The 26,490-nt window shown below is 35.8% G+C and overlaps 1 long non-coding RNA gene across 2 annotated transcripts in view; it reads right to left on the bottom strand.

The window, feature by feature from the left end:
* Window positions 1–9,838: 9,838 nt before the first annotated feature.
* LOC115029897 (uncharacterized) overlaps window positions 9,839–26,490 on the bottom strand; it is a 39,662-nt gene continuing 23,010 nt past the window's right edge. For both annotated transcript variants that reach the window (XR_015046105.1, XR_003835473.2), the window contains 2 exons: window positions 10,477–10,514; window positions 9,839–9,930 (listed from right to left, as the gene is read on the bottom strand). This is a non-coding gene — a long non-coding RNA (uncharacterized LOC115029897). The remainder of the gene's footprint in view (window positions 9,931–10,476; window positions 10,515–26,490) is intronic.

The following is a 26,490-nucleotide window of genomic DNA, read 5'->3' as shown; positions in this document are numbered from 1 at the left end:
AAGTTACTAATAATGTCGCCACACTAGGATAGCTTCACGGTGCTTGTTGTATGACCACCCAACAAATAAAGTAGCATGCAGTTAAGCCTGGCGACCTGATTTTGACATACATGATAGAACGAACTCAGACTGTTGCAGAGTACCTTGCTCTGCCATAAGTATAAACAGACACATCTTCACATTCTAGCTCAGATATGTCCCAGTTTCTTTCTGTTCCTTGTTAAAACCTGGACCAAAAGAAACATGAATGTGTCATTTTATAATTATTGTTTCATTATTAAATCTCTAATGAGAAATAGCATGGCATTATAGGATGATAATATTTGTGTTAAAACAGTTTGTATGGTTTTTCACAATGACAACCTAGAAAATAAAAAATAAGTCATTCATTTCACCATTGTTTTGGTTTTTTTTTTTTTTTTTTTTTGCTATGCATAAAGAAACAAAGGATAAAACTAACAAATCTAGTTTTCACCTACAGGCAATTTTATCCATTTTTATTTCAAATGTAATTAATTGTGAGGAAATTGATATTCAATCGATATTATAAACCAGTGTTGGCTTATTACTTTTAGAATAAATTACTTCTTTTCAGCTGCCAAAGTTAGAAAAAAAAAAAACCACAGGTTTACAATAGATAGTTGAATTCCTAATTAACACAAACTTTCATATATATGACTAACTTTTCTAAAAATATGAAAAAATGGGAACAGTAAATACAATATACTGGTGGTAGTTTAAAAGTCAAACAAGGTAATTCATAAAAACGTTTTCAGCACAATTGCTGCCACAATCACAAAGGAGAAAGCTCTCTAAATGCTCTCTAGTTTTCATTCATTGCTGTCAGCAGTGCCATCTACAATACACGCAAGATCCCAGGAAATGCTAATTTTAGTTTTAAATATTATATATAATATATTTTATGTATATTGTATGATATATTGCATATAATATACATGATATTATATATTATATAACTTTTATTTATTTATAACAATATATTCTACTAAAATACAATTATATAATAATAAATGTAATTATATACCATATATCATATATAATATGTCATATGTTTTTAAGTATATATATATGTGTGTGTGTGTGTTTAAAATATTACCCTGCAATTTTTACTCAGTACTTCTCACCCAGCTGTTCAATAAAGTAACTCCATCTAAGTAAACCTGATGTCCTTCAATACATGAGAATATTTTCTTTCTGTTGGTGACTTTGACTCTTACTCTTAATTTTTATGTTAATGTATCACATCGGGTCTATAAGGAGAAATTTGAACCTCACAGAGACTTATTTCCAACTATACACATGTAGAAATCATAATTTCATGGTTGATTGACTGATTCATTGCCAGTTGAAAGATCACCTCTTGCTCCCTGTGCTTCTACACCACTGTAGAGCATTTCATTCCTTTGACAGTGTTTTCCCTTTAAATATCTTGGTTTCAATCCCTTTGAAATCTATCTTGCACAGGAGAGTGAACTCTTAGGAAGGTGCTTTTAACAGATAACTCCTTTGCTGAAATCTACTAATGTTTCTTCATTTATTCACGAGGAAGAATTTTTAAGGCCACAGTCTAGCATTCCATCTTCTTCTTTGATCATTGTAACACGTTTGAAGGAAAAACATTAGACTTACATGGACTGGTTGTTTTACCAACATTTTGTTTGTTCTTTCTTAAAAGAAACATCTTTTCTTGAAAAAAAAAAACATCCCTAATTGTTGGAGCTTGCATTTTACTTTTTGTTTCTATTTTTCCCATTTCCAACTGACAAATTTGATCTATGCTTAGTATTTATATGGTCACCACTTTTTCATGAAGAATGTTTACATCAAATTCATGAATGTATTGAACCTTGTAACTGTATATAATAACATTGAACCGTTGGACTTTATATAATGTTGGCCCCTGTCATACCACTGGGTGGCTCACTTTGCCTTATCATATATAAACAGAGTATGGACACCTATAAGTTGTTAACTTATGGTATCATAAATAGCTACACTTCCTCTAGGAAATTCTAAAGAAAACTTAATTCTATTTTTTCTGATGTACAAATGTACCAGGAACATCTTCCGGGTGCTCCAAAATTAAGATAGGTTGGAAAGCCAGACTTCTTTCTAATATGGGATTTCCAGTCTTTGATCAGAGGCTGTTATCGCTCTTGCCATCTGTTCTCTATCCCATCTCATCTCTCCAGATTGAATCTGGAATTAATATATTTAAAGCTTATTTTGAATGGGCCTTATGTTATGTAATAGCAAAATCACAAAAGTTTGCAATGTATTTCCCTTCAGAATGGACAGCTGTTCATAGAAAAGATTCATTCCTTTTTTGGAATAGTTTACCATTATTCTTGTGATAACAGACTTCCAAAGGATAAATGACTACAATAATGAATGGTATCCTGTAATGTCATAGGGCTGGAACTCATATCCATATGTGTTTGAAGAAAGAAAATAAAATGTAAGATTTTTTTTTCAAAAATTTAGAAGATGGAGGAGGAAATACTTGTTATCCTCCCCTCTACAACAAAGGGCTAGGATTAGGTAAGAATACTTATAAATATAATTATTCTATGAGTAAACTAAAAATCAGAGTCTGTATTAATGAAAGAGACCAGTAAATTTCTACTGGTAGTTCAATTTCTGCTAGTAGTTCAATCCTGACTGCTTATTCACTGAAGTGAATTTTGGTACTGGTAATGTCAGATTTTATCAATAGCCCCTTAGATAATTTGATAATTTCAGTAGATTTGATATCACAGACCTGATTCAGAACAACGAGCATGAAAGAGGATGATGCAGAGAAGTCCAAAGCTCAGTAACCTGTGCAGCACCAAACCCTGATGAGTTCTAGAAAACATCATAGTCAGGAAAAATATAACTTGACGGTTTACAGCTCACAAAAATTTCAGCTCTATTTGTCTGCCTTAGCTACTTGAAAAGTGAGGAAGAGAGTCAGGGAATTGCTAAGTGGGTACAGGCTTGTGCCACCCATCCTGTTGGTCTGAGTTTGACCCTAGAACTCATGTGATGGAAGGAGAGAACAAACTCTTGTTAAGTTGTGCTTTGACCTGCATAAATATGTCATGGTTCGTGCTATGCACAAGCAAAAAAAAAAAAGGAAAAGGGAAGAAAGAAAGAAAGAAAGAAAGAAAGAAAGAAAGAAAGAAAAAGAAAGGAAGGAAGGAAGGAAGGAAGGAAGGAAGGAAGGAAGGAAGGAAGGAAGAAAGAAAGAAAGAAAGAAAGAAAGAAAGAAAGAAAGAAAGAAAGAAAGAAAGAAAGAAAGAAAGAAAGAAAGAAAAACAAAGGAACAAGAAACCAACAGAGAAGTAAACAAAGAAACAAAGAAAAGATAAAGAAGGAGGAGGAGAAGAAGAAGAGGAGGAGGAGGAAGAGGAAGAAGAAGGAGGAGAAAGAGGAGGAGGAGAAGGAGGAAAATATCAAATAGGAGTGGCAAATATGGCTGGGGCAGTGTATGATTACAGGATAGTCTAAGATAAACAGGGAGGCCCAATCTGAATCAGAATATATATATATATATACACACACACACACATATATATATAAATAATCCAGAGATACTTATCTATTTATTTATTTTCAGTTAAATCACCTACATATAGCTTGGCATGCCTATATCAATAATACTCTCAGGGTTTTAAATAAGAAATCATATCTAGTTACTTACCTTGTATTATAAATCAATGAACTAATTAGAAAAAGGAGCATGCCTTAGGGTAATTGCTGAGACTCCATACTCCAATGAGGTAAAAAAAACTGAAATAACTTTGAATTCCAGCTCTCAAAACTAGTGTCCTTCTGGTTGAACTGGGTTTTTCTCTCCAGGAGTGAATGAATCCCCACCTTCTGCAATTCAAATTCCTCAAATGAGATTCTGATTAATTTGAAATAAGTTTCTTACTTAGCCCTGAGAGGAAATTGCATTAACTGCTCTCATAGACGTTAATCAGTTCAGCTAGACTAATTTCTCAAATCAAAGCTTGACTCCTGTGACAAATATGCAGGAAAATAGGTGGTGGGCAGGCAACAGCAACTGATACCCATGCGACACTCTCCATGAAAAGGGCAAATCCATATTGCTCAGAAAACCACACTGGGGAATCTGTGGCCTCCCAAGGTCTTCTGTTTCATGGCTGGATAGGTCCACTGTGTCTTGATCTTAAATTGAGCTATGTTCCTTTCTTATAGCTTTCATCTTCCACTTTGAATTCTCCCCTGTGGCATCCTTTAAATCAATATCCACCCCCCACCACCACCACCCCCACCACACACACTTCCATAACATACATTTGAAGGCAATTTCAAACAGTCCAACCACATATTGATCAGTGTGTAGACCATATATTCAATTATGTACCTGTACCTTGACTACAAGAAATTCAGAGAGACTTTGCAAACTTAGCTTGAATCTGTATTACTCTTCCAATGTTAAGACAAGATTGTAATGAATACAGCTTTCTGCACAGAACATTCTAGGTGCTAACACATATGAATTTCTTTTCTATTTTTATATTCATAAATCATTTATCTAGTGATGCTGTGTACATTTTTAATGCAAGTTTCAATTCCTTTTTTTAAGTGTTAAGAATAAAACTTGTACAGCTTCTTCTCCTAAAAATTGTCATTCCTCTTACTTGATCTTTTTTGTCTTAACATTTCTTAACTCAACTGCATATTAAACAGTAGCTACGAGAGTCAGCACTCTGAGAAACTTCTATACAAAACAAATCTCTAGAGTTGTGGGATAAGCAGTTTTTGTCCTTAATACTGCCAAGAAATTCTAATGCAGAATGAAGGCTGAAAACTATCAATGCTTTACCAAACAAAAGTCCAAAAGGCAAAATAATAAAAAAAAAAATAGAGTTGGCAGACTTGTGACCATTCTTGTTGTAACTCTAAATTCATCAACAATTTGCCCTATTAAAATACACAGCAGCACACTGCATTGTGAAGCTCTTGATATTTTCTTCAGATGAATAAGTATCTTCCAGCAAAGCATTGTAACTTTGAAGGATGTCTGACTCTCAAATTAGGATCATCCTTCAACAATGCACAGGGAGAGGGACTAAAAGTGGACTCCTTGCCTGACCAACCCCACCTGTGGATATGTCAAGCAAAGCTTACCTAGCTGACTATTAACTTGCATTACTTTATTATTTAAAACAGTTTGTAATAGTAGCTATTAAAAGGACTGTGTCTAATCCTTGTATTCTTAAATGAGTTTCACAGGAACAATGCCTATTCCAGAGTAACAAAATTAATTGTAGATTTTGTATCAATACACAAGAATTTATAACAATAGAACCTTAAATCTGTATCAATGTATAAATTCTGTACCAATGTAAAAAATATAATTTCAATTCTACATCAAAATATTAAATTTCTAACATAAGATTATAGCTTTAAAATGCTAAGTTTCATAGAAAATTTAATAATCCATCACCATTTATCTAATTTCTTTTACTATTACTCTATTCCCCCTTTTTCCTTTCAATCCCTTCCCCTTTACCTAGGAAAGAAAGAATAGAGAGGAGGGAAGAAAGATAGAAATCCCTGAGTCTAAGCTGTCTATTTAGATTCTTCCCTGTCCAAAACTATAATTATTTATAAAATTTCCTTTAAAATGGCAACATATCTATAATTTATAAAATAACCTGAATTACATTGTCTAATAGTATGTATTGAGCCAACTCTGCCTCTTTAGAATGAGTCTGAGTTGATGATGGCGAATGTTGGCTTTTGATACTTTATTGACATCTTTCTGAAAGAATTTCACTAGTAATTTTTGTATTTATGTTTATCAGAGATATTGGTCTACAATTTTGTTGTTCTTTACCATTAGTATTTGTGAGTATGTGCTTCACAGAAGGAGTTAAAGAGTGTCCCTTCCCTTTCTGTTTATGATTAAGGAATGTTGTTTCATTCTTTAAAGGTCCATCAGAATTCAACAATGATTTGATGTAGGCGTAGGCTTGTGTCAGTTGGATGTTTTCTCTTTATTATGGGTTCAATCTAATTATTTATGGTAATTATTTATATTATCTTGGATTAATTTTGGTAGACAATATGCATATATAAATTAATCTAGTTATTGTCAAATTTTCAATTTGGAGAACTTTAGTTTTAAAAGACTCACTATCAGTTTTTCATATTTAAATTTGTATATTTTGAATTCTTTCTCTCTTGGCTATAAGTTTGAAATGCCTGAGCCATAGACATCAGACAAGCTCATAGGTTTATATACCAATCACATTATAGAAAATTTCAGACACACACATACTTACTCAACTAGAAGACAAATGATTTTGGATTAAAAATTGAATACACACACACACATATATTTGTATAACACAGTTGTGTCAAAATTCAAATGTCTACTGCCTGGGCATACATGGATATCTGTTAAGAACAAAACAAAACTAGCAATCAAAGAACCTTACATGCTATCATATAGCCCCACACAATCTCTCAGAGATCAATTAGAAGCATGTGGAAAGAGGGTTGATTAGAGACATCTTGAAACCTTCAAACTAAAACCCCTGGTTAAAAATAGCAAATGAGAGAGTGTAGAGGCAGATCAAAGGAGATCAAGGTTTAGACAATTCAGAAAAGAAACTTTTTACTGATGAATGCCTAGACAGTAAGGACGCACACCCAATTTATTGGTATTATTAGTAGCCTCATCATACTCTGGAATAGACTGTGATGAATGTTTGTTGGACATTAGTAACTAAAACAGAAAACATATTCTCCAATAGGGCTTAGACTTAATACAGACTGATTCTCACTGTATTCTACACTCAAATACAAAAGAATCATGCAAAGAGTCAGGGAGAGGCTCTGAAGGAAAAGACATGTATGTGCCACATTAGGGAAGAAAGCAAGCATGTGTTTAAGTTAAGTAAATAATAATGGCTGAAACAGAAGGTTTGAGCTGCCTTGATCCTATTAAAGATAAGCCAGGCAGAAGTCATTATCAGCTCTTATTTTGCAAGAAAATTAATATGTGATTTATATTTAAAGCGTGATTCCAACACAGCTATATTTTAAAGATGAAATCACAAAACAGCAGGTTAAAAATGAGCAGGAAATTGAACACTGAAGAAATAAACCCAGAACCAATAATCTACTGTTAATGAATTACTAAATACACTTGATAGGGGATAGACCAGTGAGAAGTAACTCTGACAATTAAGAAAAGCTGTGTTCTTACATGTGAATGTGGTAAGGCTGCTATATCTGCCTTGTAAATCACAGAGGCTATGCAAAGAAGAAAACCATGTGGTTAAAGAGAACAAGGAAAATGGATGTGAGAGTTGAGCAAACCTGACCAAACTGTGAATAACCAGAAGCCCCTGAAGACATAAATCCAAAGAATGGAATTTACATGTTCTTAGAGACATGAGGAACACTTTCAGAAGGATAGGAAAATGATGATGATGTCGACAACAACGATGATGACGATGACGTTGATGATGATAACGATGATGATAGCAAGCCTGTAACTGTAAAATAATCAGCAACAAAATATTTTGAGTAAGTAATTAAAGATCAAGAATGAAGTCTGGGGAGATGTCAGGCTGTTTCAAAGTACTCTGTTATAGTGTCAGAATGTAGAAGTCATTACTGCAGTAATGACTAGAGGGAAAGTGTGTCTGACCTGAGATTGTTATTAGTACAACTAATTAGACCTTCACAGAATGAGCTTTAACTCATGTCTCACACATAAAAATATACCAACCAGAACACCAAACATACTCACAAACAAACCAGAGAAACACTGGTGTACTTAACAAAAATAATTGTTTTTTTTTTTTTTTCAAAACAGAATTGCACTAACCAAGAAACATTAGAATTCCTGGATTTACATAAATATGAATGGAAATGGAAAAGTTAGGGAATCTGATTATACGGGGTAAATGTTTAAAAATAAAGCACATAAAATATGTGAAAGAAAGTGAAAGGGCAGCCAAACATGATAAATAGATTAATGACATCAAAGCTACCAAAGTTCCAGTCTTAGGAACTGGTGAGCATGCTTCATTGTTAGATGTTAGGCAGAGCAGAGAATTTGCATAGATGGGTTCTGACAAATGGAGTCTTTCAGAGATGGGGTCAGTGTAATCATAAGGATGTTTATCTGATGAAAGTCCGAGAGAGGAATGGGAGTAGTGAAGGTCAACATTGAAAGAATGCATTGATGTAGATGTTTTCCATGACCCTAACAGTGTAGGCAAATAGTAGATGCTACAGAGGCCATGGCAGGAGAGTTTCCTTTTAGGTGAAGACAGGAACAATCTTTCATTGCTCTTCAGTTGATAACTCTAATTTTGTGACTTGAAATGTAAATATATGATAAATAGGGTATCTGATATGTGACCCACAGGTTGAGAACCACTGCTCTGAATTTATGGTAATTTGACACAGCATAATCAAGAAACTAATACAGGAGCTGAGATTTGGCTCTGTGGGAAAAGCACCTACCTTAAGAAAGTGAGGAATTGTGCAGCTAGAGTCAAGGGCTCTGGGGTAATGGTTAGTTCATAATGTTGTTCCACCTATAGGGTTGCAGTTTTCTTTAGTTCCTTGGGTACTTTCTCTAGCTCCTCCATTGGGGGCCCTGTGATCCATTCAATAGCTGACTGTGAGCATCCACTTCTGTGTTTGCTAGGCCCCGGCATTGTCTCGCAAGAGACAGCTATATCTGGGTCCTTTCAGCAAAATCTTGCTAGTGTATGCAATGGTGTCAGCGTTTGGAAGCTGATTATGGGATGGATCCCTGGATATGGCAGTCTTTAGAAGGTCCATCCTTTTGTCACAGCTCCAAACTTTATCTCTGTAACTCTTTCCATGGGTGTTTTGTTCCCAATTCTAAGAAGGGGCACAGTGTCCACACTTTGGTCTTCGTTCTTCTTGAGTTTCATGTGTTTAACAAATTGGTCATCACTGGAAAGAGAGGCCCATAGGACTTGCAAACTTTATATGCCTCAATACAGGGGAATGCCAGGGCCAAAATATGGGAGTGGGTGGGTAGGGGAGTTGGGGGGTGGGGAGTGTATTGGGGACTTTTTGGATAGCATTGGAAATGTAAATGAGGAAAATACCTAATAAAAAAATTAATTCAAAAAAAAAAAGAAAGAAAGTGAGGAATTAATGAGTATGGCTAACCAACCCTACATAAATGCCAGAGGCTGAGAAGGAAAAATCTGTGACTAAGTGCTTCTACTGGGAGATAGGAAACTGGTTGGTCATGGGCCAGGAAGCCTGGAAAACAGTGGGAAAACATCAAAGACATGCTATTTCAAACGAAGTGAGAGGTGAGGATTGGTCCATGAAGTTGACTCTGAATGTCACAGGAACTCAATGGAACTTGAGTGTTGGCATTCACCTCTCTCCCTCCCTCTCTCTCTCTCTCTCTCTCTCTCTCTCTCTCTCTCTCTCTCTCTCTCACACACACACACACACACACACACACACACACGCATGCACTCTTGCTCACTCGTGCATGTGTATGTGTGTATAACATATGTATGTATGTATGTATGTATTGTGATATACTATGTATGTATGTATGTATGTATGTATGTATGTATGTATGTGTGTATGTATGTGTGTATGTATGTATGTTATATGTGATACTTTCAATATGCTTGGTCCAGGGAGTGACACTATTAGGAGGTGTGGCTTTGTTGCAGTAGGTGTGGCCTTGTTGGAGGAAGTGGGACACTGTGGGGATGGGCTTTAAGACCCTCCCAAAATCACATTCACATGGGAGCCAGTCTTATGGTGTTTACCTTTGGATGAAGATGTAGAAGTCTCAGCTCCTCCACGCCATGCCTGCCTAGATGTTGTCATGTCCCACCTTGATGATAATGGACTAAACTTCTGAACCTGTAAGACGGCCACAATTAAATGTATTTTATAAGAGTTGCCTTGGGCATGGTATCTCTTCACAGCAATAAAACCCTAAGACAGTATATATGTTTATATGTATGAAGAAAGAAAGGAAGGAGAAATGAATACAACTAGAAAAGAGTGTAATTACATTATTTTCCAGAACTTTCTTTGAAAAAAATTATGAAGTACCTTTTTTTGATCCATTGAAAAAACTGAATGCCAGTACAGGTGCAGAAACTTATAGTTATTGATCATGACAAATGTGACAGAACAAGGTGAAGTTATTATTAGAGAAATTATAGTAAGCACACATCATGTCATGTGATGGAAGAGGACCGTGAAGGTTTAATAGGGATAGGATAGGATCAACTAGAACTAAGGAGCATACAGAAATCTTTTTCCTCATAAGCTTACTAAAAGGTATCACTATTTTGGTTTTATATTTAAATTGAAGTATTCTAAATGTACAGGTAATCCTGCTCCCAAAACCCATTGGGATTCAAGCAAGAATTCCAGTCATTACATAATACACACACATACCTGTAAGCAAAACATTCAGCCACATGAAATAAAGAGACCTGTAGGATATGGAGGAGAATATGAGAGGGTAGTAGAAGAAAATATGTACATAATACATTACACATATGCATGGAGTTTTCAAAATTAAGTAAAATTGTTTTATGAATGTCTAGAGAGTCCACATACATTTATTCATAACTTTCAATAGACATCGCCTTCTTTGCACAACAAAATACAAATAGAAACAGCAAAATTTCATTAAATTTGACTGTAACATTTTATGTAATTCAAAAGATAAAAGTTATCATTTTTCAGGGATCCATGTGTCCCATACCTTCACTAGAAGTTATGGAAAATGAATGTAGAGATCAGGACCATGGAAATGTTCATGTCTGATTCCTCAAGTCTTCAGTGATAGTGAGCATAAGTAATGACCAATACATACTAAACATTAAGTCATATCATAGAGTCCTAAAGTAATAATATAGTCTTTTAATATGTGAACAGACTTGCTGAAGTGTTTCTTTATATAGAGTCTGCCATTCTCAAATGAATTCATTTTTTATACATACTTTATTTTTTTCAAGGAAAACATTTGAGTCTTACTGTAATGTAGCATACAGCCTTCAAACACACAGGAGTTCCAAAAGGCTAAGAAGAAAAAACATCCAGTGACTTCCTCCATATTTAAGATACTACTGACTTCTTGTCTGGCAGTACCCCATAATAAATACTTTTTTTCTGAGAAGAAGTAGAAACAAATGTTTATAGCTAAATAGAAGAGACTAAAAGACTCCCTAAAAAGTGATTCTGTTGAAAAGTCTAAGATTACGGTTATTGGTGCCATATATTCAATATAAAATAGAGCACTCTGGTAATATAATTTAAGTAAATTTTTAAGTAAGTTACTTGTTAATTTCATTTGTCTCTAACATTACTACTTATCCCTCCTCTGCTCTTCCTCCTCTCCTACCTCATAAGTAGCAATATTTTTTAAGTAAATTAATTAATACATACAAATTGTACATACCTATGGGATGCCATGTGATATGTATTTTAATACACAAATACAAAGCTCAACCAAATAAAGAAGGCACTTATCACTTCTCTGCCTAGGGAATGTTTATATTAGATATTTTAAATACTCAAATGTTGCCAACTGTAATTAATCTGTGGTACTTTGGAAAGTTTCCAGCTATTCTTCCTATCCGACTATACTTATGTTAGTATCACTTCTCTCTACCCATCACCCCCATTGCTCTCCCAGATCTGGTAACCAGTGTTTTACAACTCTTATTTCATGGATAATTAAGGGAATGGGGTATTTTTCTTCCTGTGCCTATTTCCCTTTGCCTGAGAAAATATCTATGCACCATGGTGAATGCTTACCTTAACTGTACTGCTTAAATATTGTAAATAGTGCTGCAATCAGCATAGCAACACAGATAATTCTTCCATAGACATATTTCAATTAATTTGGATGCAAACACAGTGGGAGGATGACTGGGCCACATGTTAGTTCTGCTTTTGAGATTGGAGTCTTATTATATTGCCTGGAGTAACTTGAAATGCACTATGCAGACCAAATAGACCTTAACTTATGAACAACCTCTTACCTTTCCAAGCATAACAAACACGTAATTTCTTGAGTTACTCTTTAATCAATACTTAAAATTCTACATATTAGTTAATGATCAATGTCTATGTACAAACACTACTTTGAAAGATTCAACATGTATTTACATTTCAACACTACAGTTTCTAAAACGAAATGTACATGTAACATAACATAGGGGTTATACTTTAAAGTTCTTGTGAATTATTGCTTTTCTGTGTAATCAATTTTGGAACATTAGTTTATTATTTTTTGCTAGTTCTTTTCTGTGAAGGTGGCTCACCAAAACTACATCTGTCTCATCATACACATAGATATTTCTTAGCTATATTTCTATTGTTTGTTAGTTTTGTCTTTTTAGCCAGTGCCAGAAGAGAGTTCAGTCTAGTACGTAAGCAACAGCTTTATACACAAGAATAAGTAAACTTAGAAATAATTCAAGAAATCAGATTATCTGGGAGGAAAAACTAGTATTTGACCCAGTGCAGGCCTTTTGCTTGAGCTTGGCTCCTCACAGTAGGTGGCCCCTGCTTCTTAGTAACTGCTATTTGCTGAGGAGCCAACTGCTGAAGGAAATGTCTGCTCATGTCTATAATTACGGATACTGAACACAGATCACTCAGTCATTCTCTGATGAGATCAAATCAAGCCGGGGCACAGATGGAGCTTCTAAAAGCATACATCACACATTGAGCTCTGTGCTTAAGACATGAGAGGTGAAATCAGCCGTGACTTGGTATATTTTTAAGGAGCTTTGGTTTACAGTCAGTTATAAAAGGTCCTAACCCCATAATATGTTCAAAATCACCACTTTGCTCTGGGTCTTCAAACTGGGACAACTCCCCCATGGTTTATGCACTTGATCAATTTGGCATCATCATTATGACTGGAAGGGAGAGAGACAATTATTTCTAAGAAAGCTGTTTCTGAAATGTGATAATGCTGCTTTACCTGCCTTGTAAATCACAGAGACTAGGCTCACAAGTACATCGTTTTGGGCTTATATTTTTTATTTTAAGGCAGAGAGTCATGTAGCTCACTCTGACTAGAACTCCGGGTCTTCTCTCACCTTTTTACCAAGTGCTGGAATTATGAGCATACACTGTCATGCCACTACATTGTCTCTCAAACATATGATTGCATACAGAGATCAAAAGACATGGGTCTAGGGGCTAGAGAGATGACCCTGTGGTTAAGAGCACTGGCTCCACTTCCAGAAGTCCTGAGTTCAATTAGCAGCAACCACATGGTAGCTCACACACATCTTTAATGGGATCGATGCCTTCTGTGTCTGAAGACAATGATAGTGTACTCACATACATTAAAGAAATAAATAAGCAAGTAAATAAATGAATCTATTTTTTAAAAAAGATTGAAAAAAGATTTTAAAAAAGAGTCTGAAGTATCAACAGTGATTATTTGACAGATAAAAATCCATGTTCTCTCAAATAATTCAAAGTCAACCTATTTTAAAAACACCAAACAAGTTAGAAACAAAAGGACTTTACCCTAACACAATAAAGGCCACAGTTGATTTAGCAAGTCTCCAGCACAATAGTGAAAGACCAAGAAATTCCTGTGTATCCAAGAGAGAGGCAAAGCTACCTACTGTCACCTATATTTAACTATGCAGCCCTAGAAGTCTGAATTGGTAAAATGAGCCAATGAATAAAATAGAAGGATCCCCAACAAGAAGAAAAGCAAAGGTGTATTCCATCTGATGTGGCATGATTTTAAATGTAGAATACAGGAGAGATTCCATTTAAAAACATTTTAGTAATAATAACAGGTTTCAGCTAAATGAATAAATACAAAAGTGAGACACTAGTCATAAATGTAAATTGTGTTTCTATACACAGACAATGAGCACTCTGTGTGGATTGAAGTGTCCCATTTATTTCAAGATTTATCTTAATCTTATTAAAGTGTGTTTGCAGATGTGTATACTTGCCTACAGACATAAGAAGAGGGCGTTGTGTTCCCTGAAGCTGGAGGAACAGCTTTGAGTCATTCAATGTGGGCCTTGAAAATAACTCTATTATTCTATAAGCACAGCAAGTGTTTGATTGTTGTTTTGTTTTTATTGTTACTTATTCACTTTACATCTCACTATCACCTCCCATTTTCACAGGCCCACCCTCACAGCTCCTCTCTCCTCATTCTGCCCTCCCATTCTCCTCTGAGAAAGGGAAACATTCCCCTCCCCCGCCCCCCCAGTATCACCTGACCCTGACACATCAAGTCACTGCAGGACTAGGTGCATCTTCTCCTACTGAGACTAGACAAGGTGGCTCAGTTAGGGGAACAGGATCCACGGGCAAGCAACAGATTCAGTTGTTGGGAGACTACCCTGCTGCAGTTGATGGGAAACTTACACCAAAACTAAGCTACACATTAGCTACATATGTGCAGGAGGAATAGCCCCAGTCCATGATTCCTCTTTGGTTGGTGAATCAGTCTCTGGGAAGCCCCAAGGGTCCTGGTCAGTTGACTGTAGAAACCCTGTCCTCTTTGGGTCCCTCAATCCTTCTACCAACTCTTCCACAAGACTCCCTGAGCTCCATCTTTCTGGCTGTGGGTCTCTCCATCTGTTTCAGTCAGGTGCTAGGTGGATCCTCTTGGAGGATGGTTATGCTATGTTCCAGTCCACAAGGATAACAGAGTATCATTACTCGTGTCAGGGATTGGTGCTTGTCCATGAGATGGGTCTCAGTTTGGTCTAGTAATTGTTTCAAAATTACCTTAAACTTGGGAAATAAGTGGTTTTAACTGTTGGGCCACATCTCTAGCCCAAGGTCAACCTATTTATGTCAAAAAGAGAAACACAAGTAAACTAAATGGATTACAAGATACATATCCTTAAAATTATAAAACATTACTAAAGGAAATTAAAGGCATAGTAATGGAAAGGCCTCCTATGTCCAGAGATTGAAAGAGAAATGCTTTTTTAATGTATTATGTTTTATGTGTATTAATGTTTTGCCTGCATGTATGTCTATGTACCATATGCATGCAGGAACCATAGAGGTCAAAAGAGGTGTCAGGTTTCCATGGCACTGGGATTTCCAATGGTTGTGAGTTGGAATATGGGCACTGGAAATTGAACTCAGGTCACCTGGAAGGCTAACCCGTGTTCTGAACTGCTGAGCCATGTATCTTTTCCTACAAATGGCAATCAAAATGTCTTTATTATCTAAAGTAAACTACAGATTTAATGCAATGGTTCTCTAAGTCCTAATAACATTTTTTTTTTTTTAGGATAAAGTCCTAAGTTTCCTATACAGTATCAAGAAATGCAAAGCAACCCAAATAATCTTTCAAATAGAAGAATAAAATTGGAAGTCTCCTATGTTTTACATTAAGCACATATTACAATGCTTTAGTAGTTAGAACATGATAAAGAAACAAGAGAGACAGATACAGACAGAGACAGAGAGACAGACAGATAGTCACAGACCTAGACACTGACACAGAGAAGGGAAGGAGAAAGAAGAGGAGGAGAGGAGAAGGGAGGAGAAGAGGAGAGGAGAATGGAGGAGAATGAACCTAAGACAAAACTAAGTCCTACAAAGGAATGTCTTTATGCTTAGTTTGGGTATCTAGTGTGATGTGGGAAAGTGAACCAAGAGCTTTGCACTTGTTAAGCAAATATGTTCTTACCGATCTACATTTCCCTGTCTCTAAATATAAAAATCTTTAAAAATTTCTTACAATAGAGAGAAGAGACAACTGTCTTAAATCTATTAAACTCCATTTTAGTGTTATTTATAATTGTGAGCAGGGAAGGCATTATGATCATGCTTTTAGACATCTAGAGTCCTTTACATTTATTCTTAAACATACAATTATCTTATTATCAGAAGGCTATGTAGCAATTATTATATAAAATATTATTCTCAACAGATACAGTACAATGTAAACAATTCAGTTAACCTTCATAAGAAACCATTGTAAAGTAGTTTCCATTATTCATATTTTATAAATGGGGAAACTGAGGTTATTTATATATAATTTATTAATATACCCCAAAGAATAGTCATATACAATAAATTCATGCAATCTTAACTGCCGGGTTTAAAGATAAATTTGTGGAAAGAAAATAAATTATTTGAGTTAGTTTAAGGCTACACAGCGCTCTGAAGTCCACACCCAAAAGGAAAATCACCAAATATAAAGAACATAAAAGTTTAAGAAGAAGAAAGGAGTTCAGATGTGTAGATTTATTCATAAAATTATTACAGTCAACTCTGTACACAAACTGATGGCAATAAAACGGCTAATATAACTTCAGAAAAGTTTATTTTTTTTATGATTGCTCAAAGTACAGTAAATGTTTAACATGGTAAAATGCTCTATATCTCCCATTTTGGAAAATATACTCAAAATAGTGAAAAGAAAAAATGAATTAAAATATTTTTTTAAAAAAGTAAAGGTACAGAATAAAAGTATTTCACAGAGCTTCTTTTAGCTAGCTGAGGCAAACTGGGATTGCTGGGTAACTGGCCTGTTTGGAAGGGTTCTGTGGTGATTATAGCTTGAAAGCTCTTATGCTTCTCAGTTGCACAATAACAAAGTTCCCAAGGAGATAATTGGGAGTGAGCTATACACAGTGCTAATGTTCATGATTACAACCTGTCTCAAGCTGCTGCATGAGAGGGTTCAACAATTTTCAGCAGTGCAGGTAGGTGTTTAGCATAAGCTTATAATGAAATGGAGAGTGAATAGATCAGGAGCCACAAAGTTAGTGTGAACTTTTATGTTAGTAGTATGCAGTCTTTACAAAGGAGAACACCAGTGTAGAGTGGGCTCCATCTACTTACACAATTATGTGTGTTCATTCCCATCCTTGCTATACCATGGAAATTAAGACTGTGATGTGTCTCCGTGCACTAGGGCCCAGTGGATGCCTACTAACCAAGCTGATAAATGCAGCTTGCTCTTGCCTGCCTCTAGGGCCAATGGTGCAACTCCAGAATTGCACTGGGATAGCATTAACAACTGAGTGTGAAGGGGAAAACAAAACAAAACAAAAGAGGTTTGTAGCTTTTGACAGATTTCATGATTGTAAGTATCTCCACAACAGCTGTTTGCAAGACACACTGACATGAACATACTGAACGCACAGTTGAATAAAATTGCACTTAATTAGCTTGTGAGCTGATCCTGCACCATGCAAGAACACTATCAAATCCTAAATTTAGGCTTTCCTTTTTTAGCTTTGCTATTAAATTGGTATATAGACAATATAAGAAGTGTAGACATGCCCATACTGACATGGAAAAAATAAGTCAAGGGAGGCATTGTGTACATACATTTTTACCCCTGGAAGTTTTGAGTATCCCCATATTTTTATTGTTAAATATCATTATAATTGAACGGAGACCTAGCCATTTGCAGGGTCTCTTTGCATCGTAGAAACTTTGGAAGAACAATCATGAAAATCCCTAGACAATATTCCAGAATGTATAACATATCTGAGTCAACTGCAAATTTTTAGATACATATTGAACCCTTTTTATATATCTCCACTGTTTTTAAAACTATATATATAGTCTCCCTCCCTCCCTCCCTTTCTTCCTTCCTTCTTTCTTTCCTTTTTTCCTTCCTTCTTTCTTTCCTTTTTTCCTCTCTGTTATGGTCCAGACTGGGCTTGCACTCACTTTTTTATGCCTTCACATCACCAGTTCTACGATATATCTAGCTTACACTATATCTAGCTGACATCCTTCTCATATTTTGAAGGGAAATATCCCATTAGACTCAACCCCTTGACTTCAGGGTAGGTTCAAATACCTGTTGATTTATAAAGTATGTGCTTTAATTTAGCTCGACTTTATTGCAAATACTATGAAACATGTTAACTATTCCGACACATTTCCCATACTCAAGGTCATAGTGTTTACCATATAATTTATGCTTTAATCATGCTTCCAAGCCCTCACTGAAAATATAAGCATTAACCATAATCCTCCTGTGAACAATTTTCAGACTGAGTAAAGCACGGGTAAGTTAGTGTGGAGGCAATAAAAAGAGCCAAGAGTCCTCAGCTAAGCTGAATAATAAGTGCCACTTAAATGATCTAGTAGCACTAGAAATAGTTTTCTTATTTCTTATTAATATAAAGTATAACTTTGTACTTTGCAGATACAATCAGCATATATTTTATACCTAACTCCATGCTTTCCTTTGTAAAACTTTCATGCCATTTAATTATTTTATGTTTGTCGTGTGTGTGTGTGTGTGTGTGTGTGTGTGTTTCCACACGTGTTATAGTGTACATATAAAAGTCAGAGAAGAGCTTACAGGTATCAGTTCAATACTTCCACAAATGTGAGCCCCAGGGATTAAACCCAGGTTGTCAGTCTTAGAAAGGGTGTTTCTACCTGCTGAGCCAACTCACCAGTACCTCCATGGCCCTTCTTAACCCCAATAGTTCTGTATTATATAAAGACCCCTAGTTTCTAAACTACCCAAGTTTTCTTTGACTAATTTGGTCTTTATTTCCTGTGACTCTTATCTGATGTTGGTCATTCAAAGCCCAGCTGTTCTCAAAGATCTTTAATTTAATGTTCTTCTAGTAAAACTTCACTTGTTAAACTTGAGCTATTATAAAAGTTTGACCACGTTGTAGAGAATACCCAACCCATGACTTTAGTTCAGAAATTTCCTCAAGCTTCAGATTTCTTTCCAGAGGGTTTAGTTTGACAGTCTGATGATTGACATGATTGTAAACTGATGAGATTTAGAATCACCATAGAAAACATCCTATGAGCATATCTGTTAGAAGGTCTAGATTAAGTCCATTAGGTAGAAAGACACCCCCCCCCCCGCCCCCCGCAAATGTGTTCCGTACCATTGCATGGGTTTAGAGTCTTAGACAACAAAGAAGAGAAAAAGCCACCTGAGTACCTTATTCGTCATTTTCTGCTTTCTGACTGCAGATCATTTGTGACACACAGCCTTGAACTGGGACCACTATGATGGACAGTATTCCCTTAAATTGTAAACTAAAAGAAATCAGCCTTTAAGTTGCTTTATGGCTGGTATTTCATCACAGCAACAAGCAAAGTAACTAACAGAGACATCAACAGCTGGAACTTCTTCATGTTGTTACACAAGTTCTGCTTAGATATAAAATTACTGGTTATCTTCAGACTAAGATTGATTTGTGTCTCTTGTGATACCCACATCAACTGTACCATGATTAAATTTCTTTAAAACTACTTTTATTTATTTTATATTGTGAGTGAGTAAGCACACACATGAATATGTTGTCTGTGTGTGTGCGTGTGTGTGCACATGTGTGCATGTGTATTGATTTTGGATATCTAAGTCCAGGTAGTTGCAAAAAACAGAAGAGGGAGTCAGATTCTTTTGGGCTTATAGATGGTTATGAGTCTCCTATTGTGGGTCCTGAGAATTAAAGTTGAGTCAGGAAGATACTCTTATATTAAGAAGAGCAGGAAATACTCTTATATTAAGCCCAAACATTTATACCACGGGGGGGGGGGGGTTGCCAGAATTACCTATTAAAAGTGTGCCATTATTCTTCTTCCCTAAAAGATATATTTATAGTGATAAAATAATTCTTTAACAATAAAACATTACTTAGAGGCAAACAAACGATTTAAAATGTGGGAAAGGAATTAAACATTTCTTTGTTACTCTGGAACTGTGATATAGACTTGGGGATTGTTCAATAAAGGCTTATCAATGGCTTTGGTACTTTGAAATAAAGTGAGAATACATTGCATTTACTTGGATCTATGTAACAGAGTATTAAGCTGATTTATTCTGTGATAGCATTCGCTGCTAAGCATGGCAAACCCTTCATTGAAATACTTTCCACCTTATGCTCTGATCTCAGAAAACATGAAATGATTTTCCAGGTCCTTAGACCCTGTGTTGCAATCGTTTTCCTCTCCTTTGGAAATGCATCTTCCTTAAGCAAAATACATTTACCGCTTCTTGCTTAGGACCACTTGGCCCTTGTAATCGGTAAGATGAACACAGTAGCACTTATTAAAACATGTGTTTGGAAAAAATCAATAACATGCACTTGGTCTCATGGAGAATATGTTCTTGGAGAATCAGAGACTAAGTCTGGGACATATACACAGATTCCAATAAAAGTAAATTGGTCTAAAGCATCTTTTAGTTCATAGTGCCATGTTGGCCATGCAACACACACACACACACACACATACACACAAATGTACAGTGTCATGCACAATGCTCAGTGTTTCCATGTGTCTGCTCATCTTTAATCACAAAACTATGGTAAGAGATAGATGTTGGTCTGCCATCTTTGCATTTAAGGAGACAAATGATAGGATAAAGGTCACCTTGTAACCACACAAATACTCTACTCTGAATACAAATCCAAAAACATCTAGTTTCCATCATAAGCCACATTTGTTTATGAGGATGCTGCATTTCAAGCTAGAAAATCATTTTGGAGTCTGGGCATGGTGGTAGAGCTCTCATAAGACAGAAGGAAAAAGTGGCATGAATCTGAATGCAGTTCTCTAGGTTAAATTTCTTAGCCTAACCTGATTCAACTAACTGCTAGCAAACTTTGAGCAAAATTTTACATGTACTTAAAATTCACAGGACTTGATAGAGTAGTGAATTTGAAACATACACCACCAGATCCCTGCTGCTATTAACAATGGAACAGTATTATGTCCAACAGTATGTATTTAAAAAAATGACTCAGGAAGGTTGGGGTGAACTTGAAAATTTCCTGAGTACCTGGTGTTGAAGGCCTTTGTTGCTGTATAAACATCAAATTAAGGTTTCAGGTATTCATTTTGAAAATGCTTCCAGCTTTACAGTAAGAGTCTCAAATGATAGATGTGAGCTTCAAATACAATCACTAACACATGCTTTCACAGAATTATGTGGTGACTACAAGAATATAGTGAAAATAAATAAAGTAAACAACATCCAACCAAGAGCATTTGAGAGCTGGAACTGCAGGTTACTGCTGCCCAGGTGCTGAAACACTCCATCTATTTTGACAGACAGAAAAATCATTTCTCCATAGCGTCCAAATAAATGCCCTCTTTGAAGCTACCAGCATAAATCCCCAGGACAAAACAAAACCATCACAGCTCAGATGATATTTGGATTCCCAGTGAGTTGCCTTAAATCATTACTTAGAAAGACAAGAGGGAATTTATCATGGTTCAGGTGGGCATAATTTGATATCAGAAGAGAATTAATTTAAAAATCATTTTTAATTTTAATAAAAGTGATTTTAATAAAATAATATTTAAAATTATGCTTTTCTCTGAAAGTAAAGGATAAACTTATTTTTTCTGTTATGCAAAATAATTTCAAGATACTACATAAGAATTTTATTTAGCAAAGAATAAAATTCTTATTGCAACTGAATTAAATTATTGTCAACGTTTAAAATTTTTACTGTAGTGTTTGATTGTATAATTTGATAGTCTAAATTTAAGAACTAATACTGAAAATGTTATCTTGCAATACCTATTTAAAATTTATTGTTTAAAATAAGTTAACCTACCATATGTATAATTCTATATCATAATTTTTATGTAAATTTTGTTATTGCTGACCAACACAGAATTTTAATAGTTGTCTAATATTCTTTCTAATAACCTATAATTACTTAATCTTGCTTCTAGATAATTAAAAATTAACTTTAGAATTTCTAATATATTTTAGTTTTTGTTTGTCTGATTTTAAAGAGACTTCTAATATGATATATATATATGTATATGATTTTTCTTTCATTAAAATAACAGAGAACCCTCAAAGGGAAAATAATCCTTTCCTAATTTTCATATCTTCATATTTTAATCAGATGTATGATGTCTTAGTTTTATGTAGATCCACAAAAGAGGTAACAATCATGTTTTTCTGATTATGGATTTTTAAAATCCATGTTTTAATTTCACAGATAACTAAGAATCTAGTGTTTGAGAAATATTACTCTAGACTTTAATAGTGCTGCAGTACCAGACTTCCTGGGGAAAGGGGACAAGTTTGTGGAGCTTAGACTACTGTCTGCCCTGAGTGCACTGGGTTTATGCAGACTGCCTGTAGAAACATGAACATGTGTGATAGGCAGGCTGAGTGCACAGGGCTGGACGTTAGAGTTAAACGCTCATTTTTCAAAAGTGATTATTTTGTTTATTTACATTTCAAATATTGTCCCCCTTTCTTGTCTCCCCTCTTCACACTCCCTCCCCTTGCCTCTCAGAGGGTGCTCCCCCACCCACCCACCCACCCACTCACCCTCACCTCACCACTCTAACATCCACCTTTGGTGGGCAACAAACCTCCACAGGACCAAGCACTAGAAAAGTCCCAGATGCCAGGGATATGAGAGACTCATAGGACCCAATGGGAGTGATACAAGCCAAAATACCCAACAGAGGAGAGCTAGAACCTGAGTGGAGCACCCCAAGTAGACAGGCATGGCCCCCAGTTGAGGGAAGGAGTCACTCACCCATCTCAAAATTTTTAACCCAGAATTGTTCCTGTCTTCAGGAAACTCAATGACTAAAAATGTAGCAGAGACTGAAAGACCACCCAGAGACTAGACCACCTTGGGATCCATCCCATCCACAGATACCAAATCCCAGTACTACTGCTGATACCAAGAACTGCTTGCAGACAGGAGCCTAGTAGGGCTGTCCTCTGAGAAGCTCTGCCAGCACATCACTAAAACAGATGCAGATATTCACAGCCAACCATCACCATCAGACTGAGCCCAGGGACCTCAATAGGAGAGTAGGGGAAAGACTGAAGGAGCTGAAGGAGATTGCAACCCCATAGGAAGAAAAACAATGTCAACTAACTGAACCCCTCAGAACTCCCCTCAGAGGTCCCAGGGATTAAATGCTGTTTCAAAGACACTGTCTTTAGAGTTTCAGGTTACAAATGGACTTGAGGTCATGAAACCAAAAGATATCATCTCAGTTAAGTTCTCAGCATGTGAAGAAAAAACAGCATGCAGATTTCTGGCAAGATGGATGATGCACTTGGCAATACGAAGAAAGCTCAAAGAACAAAGGAAACAGATAAAAGAAAGTTTGAGTGGAAAGCTTGAAATCAGGAAGGGGTGCAATTTCAGTGATAGGATATCAGTCATTTGGTAATATGGTTGCTATTGGGAACTTGGTTAGGGGAGGTTTTGATGATGTTTCCAAACTCCAGGGGAGCTGTAGAGGGTTGAAAGATATGTTTGTCTTAATAGCAGTAACTGCTTCAGAAGACTAATGTGGCAAGCGGGAAAGATACTTTGAAGTTCTCTTGTAGACAGTAGTAACCAATCTCCTGACTAGTTGGATAGAGGCTCGGGGCATTCGGAGAGATTGCCATTTGGACTTTTTTCAGTATCTACAGCCCTTAGTTCAGAATGAACCTGATACAGAATTTTCTCTCCCAGTCACAGTAGATTCATCTATTAGAAAAGGCAGCAATACAACCAGTCTGTTAGCCGACAATCAAAATGGATTGAACCAGTGCAAATTATCTTTTTTTTTTTGTCCAACACACTGTCAATAATTATATATATATTAAATGAAAAGCTAATTTAAAAAGTAGACTAAGAAATGTTAAAATGTACATGAATCAGTATAGTAAACTGGAATGATGACAGCTGCATTTTCTAATCTGCCTGCTGTTTCTGTTTGTCAAGGACCGGAGAACACAGTGGGATTCTTGTGGGTTTGAGAAGTATGCAGTTTCTTAACAAATGATTCATCTGTGTTTTCTTTACAAAAAGCAAATAAATTGTCAGGCACTGAGGAGAGTCATGTAGGCATGCCCTTCTTCACTCATCCCAGATGCATGACCTTTAAGCAGCATAGCCCTAATAGTGAGTTCCAGCTGCACTTTCACAGAAGGTTTAAAAAGAAAAGCATTATGATGACTTCTCACATCCACATATAATTATCATGACCATTTTTTGAAACTGAAAAGGACAGTCCTTTGTGCTAGTTTTCTTTTGTTTAGTAGAAAATTAAAAAAAAAAAACAAAAGAAAACCAAAAAAACAAAACAAAACAATAAAAACAAACAAACAGAACCACTTATTTACATCTGTACTTTTCTCATGTTTTATATTCAGTGCATTAGCTGAACTACCTGTTACTCTAAATCCATAGAATTTTATAATTGTTTGCACTTAATCCTGAACTGTGCAAATGTAACTTTAATTGCATACACCCAACAAACTTATTACTAAATACAAAGGCATATTCTAAACAATGATCTCCTCCTCTCAAGACAGTCCCAAAATTTTGGCATTGCTACACCTTATCAACAGAGTGTATCTCAAGGAAGATGGTTTAAGATCGTGCTTCAGGTAGCATATATTGAGCTCATCACACAGATGATATGAGTTTATCTTCATTGTAATTATAATAGCAAAGAAAAAACACATTAAAAATCAATGTTATCCATTATTTGTTTCTGAAGACATTGAACACTTAAAAAAAAAAAAAAGAAATTTCTGCACTGAAAGTGTTCACAGTGCTGAAGTAGAAAGTGTGTCAATGGTGGGGAGTTAACAGCAGCCTGTGAATACAACACCAAAGAAAGAAATTACGTGCTACCCAGGATGCTGGGGCTAAGTATGGGGATAGAGTGGGTTTCCAAGAGTACTAAAGAGAAGGCGTGTCACGGGTTGAGGGACAGTATGAGCATATTGTTTGGGGACCTAGTGTAAAGAAATAGTTTTGAACTAATCGTACATATACCTTTCTGCCATTGAGATAAAAGTTCTGTCAAATGATAAAACATTGAAAAAGAACTTTTTTCCTAAAGCCACAAACCACAGTAGCTAACATTCCATAGATCAAGGAGGGACAGTAGCCTGCATGTCATGATCTACATTTATAACTGTATGAGGAAGTCAGGGACGATAACAAAGCAAATTGATACTAAATTTTATTTTAATATCACTATGTGTGACATAGGTGAAGTTTTAGGCTAATCTAATTAATTCCTGAGCTAAAACTCATGGGATAGGAAGAGTGAGTAGAAGTCTCGGGTAATTAAATGCCCAGTGATTGTGCGTTTAATTACTTCACTGCAAACTGTAAGATTATTTTAGTTAAAAGGTAGAAGATAAGCATCAAAATATTATGTCTTTAGCAGTGAGGTGTTATATACACACATAAAGTACATGCTGCTAATACAGTGGATGGCACTGACAATTTTAACAGCACAACTCCTTTTTATTGTGTTTTGTTTTGTTTTGTTTTGTTTTGTTTTGTTTTGAAAGCTTTAGAAACGGAACACGATAACATCATAATGTTGGTGAGATTACTTAGAAGTTAAGACAAATTTCCCAGAAGGGTGGCATTTGGCACAAGCAGAAGAGATTTACTTAACAAACCAGTCAGAAGAAGTGTGACAAAAGGCTCATTATAGTTATGAGAGATGCCTGGGGAATCACATGATGTCTTAATAGGAGTTTCTGAGAAAAACCACCCTCTTTATCAAAATAAAAACATTTAGTCCTTTTGACTAAATGTTTATAAATAGATAACACTACATTGTAATTTGATATTGTTTTTATTAATGCCAAATGACTCAACTCTTTATTTTTTCTTTAACTTTCCATCTGCTGGAACAATAACCATTGAGTCTGCATGGGGAATTTGGTATTATCTTGTCTCACAGACAATATAAAAGCTATCTTAGTCAGGGTTTCTATTCCTGCACAAACATCATAACCAAGAAGCAGTTGGGGAGGAAAGGGTTTATTCAGTTTACACTTCCATACTGCTGTTCATCACCAAAGGAAGTCAGGACTGGAACTCAAGCAGGTCAGGAAGCAGGAGCTGATGCAGAGGCCATGGAGGGATGTTCTTTACTGGTTTGCTTCTCCTGGCTTGCTCAGTCTGCCCAAGACTACCAGCCCAGAGATGGTACCACCCATAAGGAGCCCTCCCCCCCTTGATCACTAATTGAGAAAATGCCTTACAGTTGGATCTCATGGAGACATTTCCTCAACTGAAGCTCCTTTCTCTGTGATAACTCCAGCCTGTGTCAAGTTGACACACAAAACCAGCCAGTACAATGATAATCAGTAATTCTATTCATCTCTATAGGCAAAGGCATTTCACTGTAATGAATTTTATTCCATGGACTGTTCTTTCACTGGTCTTACCCTTTAAAAGTACATATAATAAAATGAGCTTATAAGTATAATCCTAAATAGATATTTTATGAAGCATTGTACTGTGGGACATGGTACCACAGATTTTTATCTCCATGTGTTAAGTTGTTTCACCAGATATACAAGAAACTAGCAACAAATGATATTATTCCAAACATGAAATTGCATTCATCTATCTCTCTGTTGTCCTTGTCTAGGATTTGGGTCACAGCCATAGAGACTTTCAGCAGAAAAGCAGGTGCCAAAAGACT

The sequence above is a fragment of the Mus caroli genome, unplaced genomic scaffold (genome assembly GCF_978045245.1).
Source record: "Mus caroli unplaced genomic scaffold, Mus_caroli_1 scaffold_19, whole genome shotgun sequence".
Classification (NCBI taxonomy): domain Eukaryota; kingdom Metazoa; phylum Chordata; class Mammalia; order Rodentia; family Muridae; genus Mus; species Mus caroli.
This window is presented reverse-complemented; position numbering and strand designations above follow the sequence as displayed.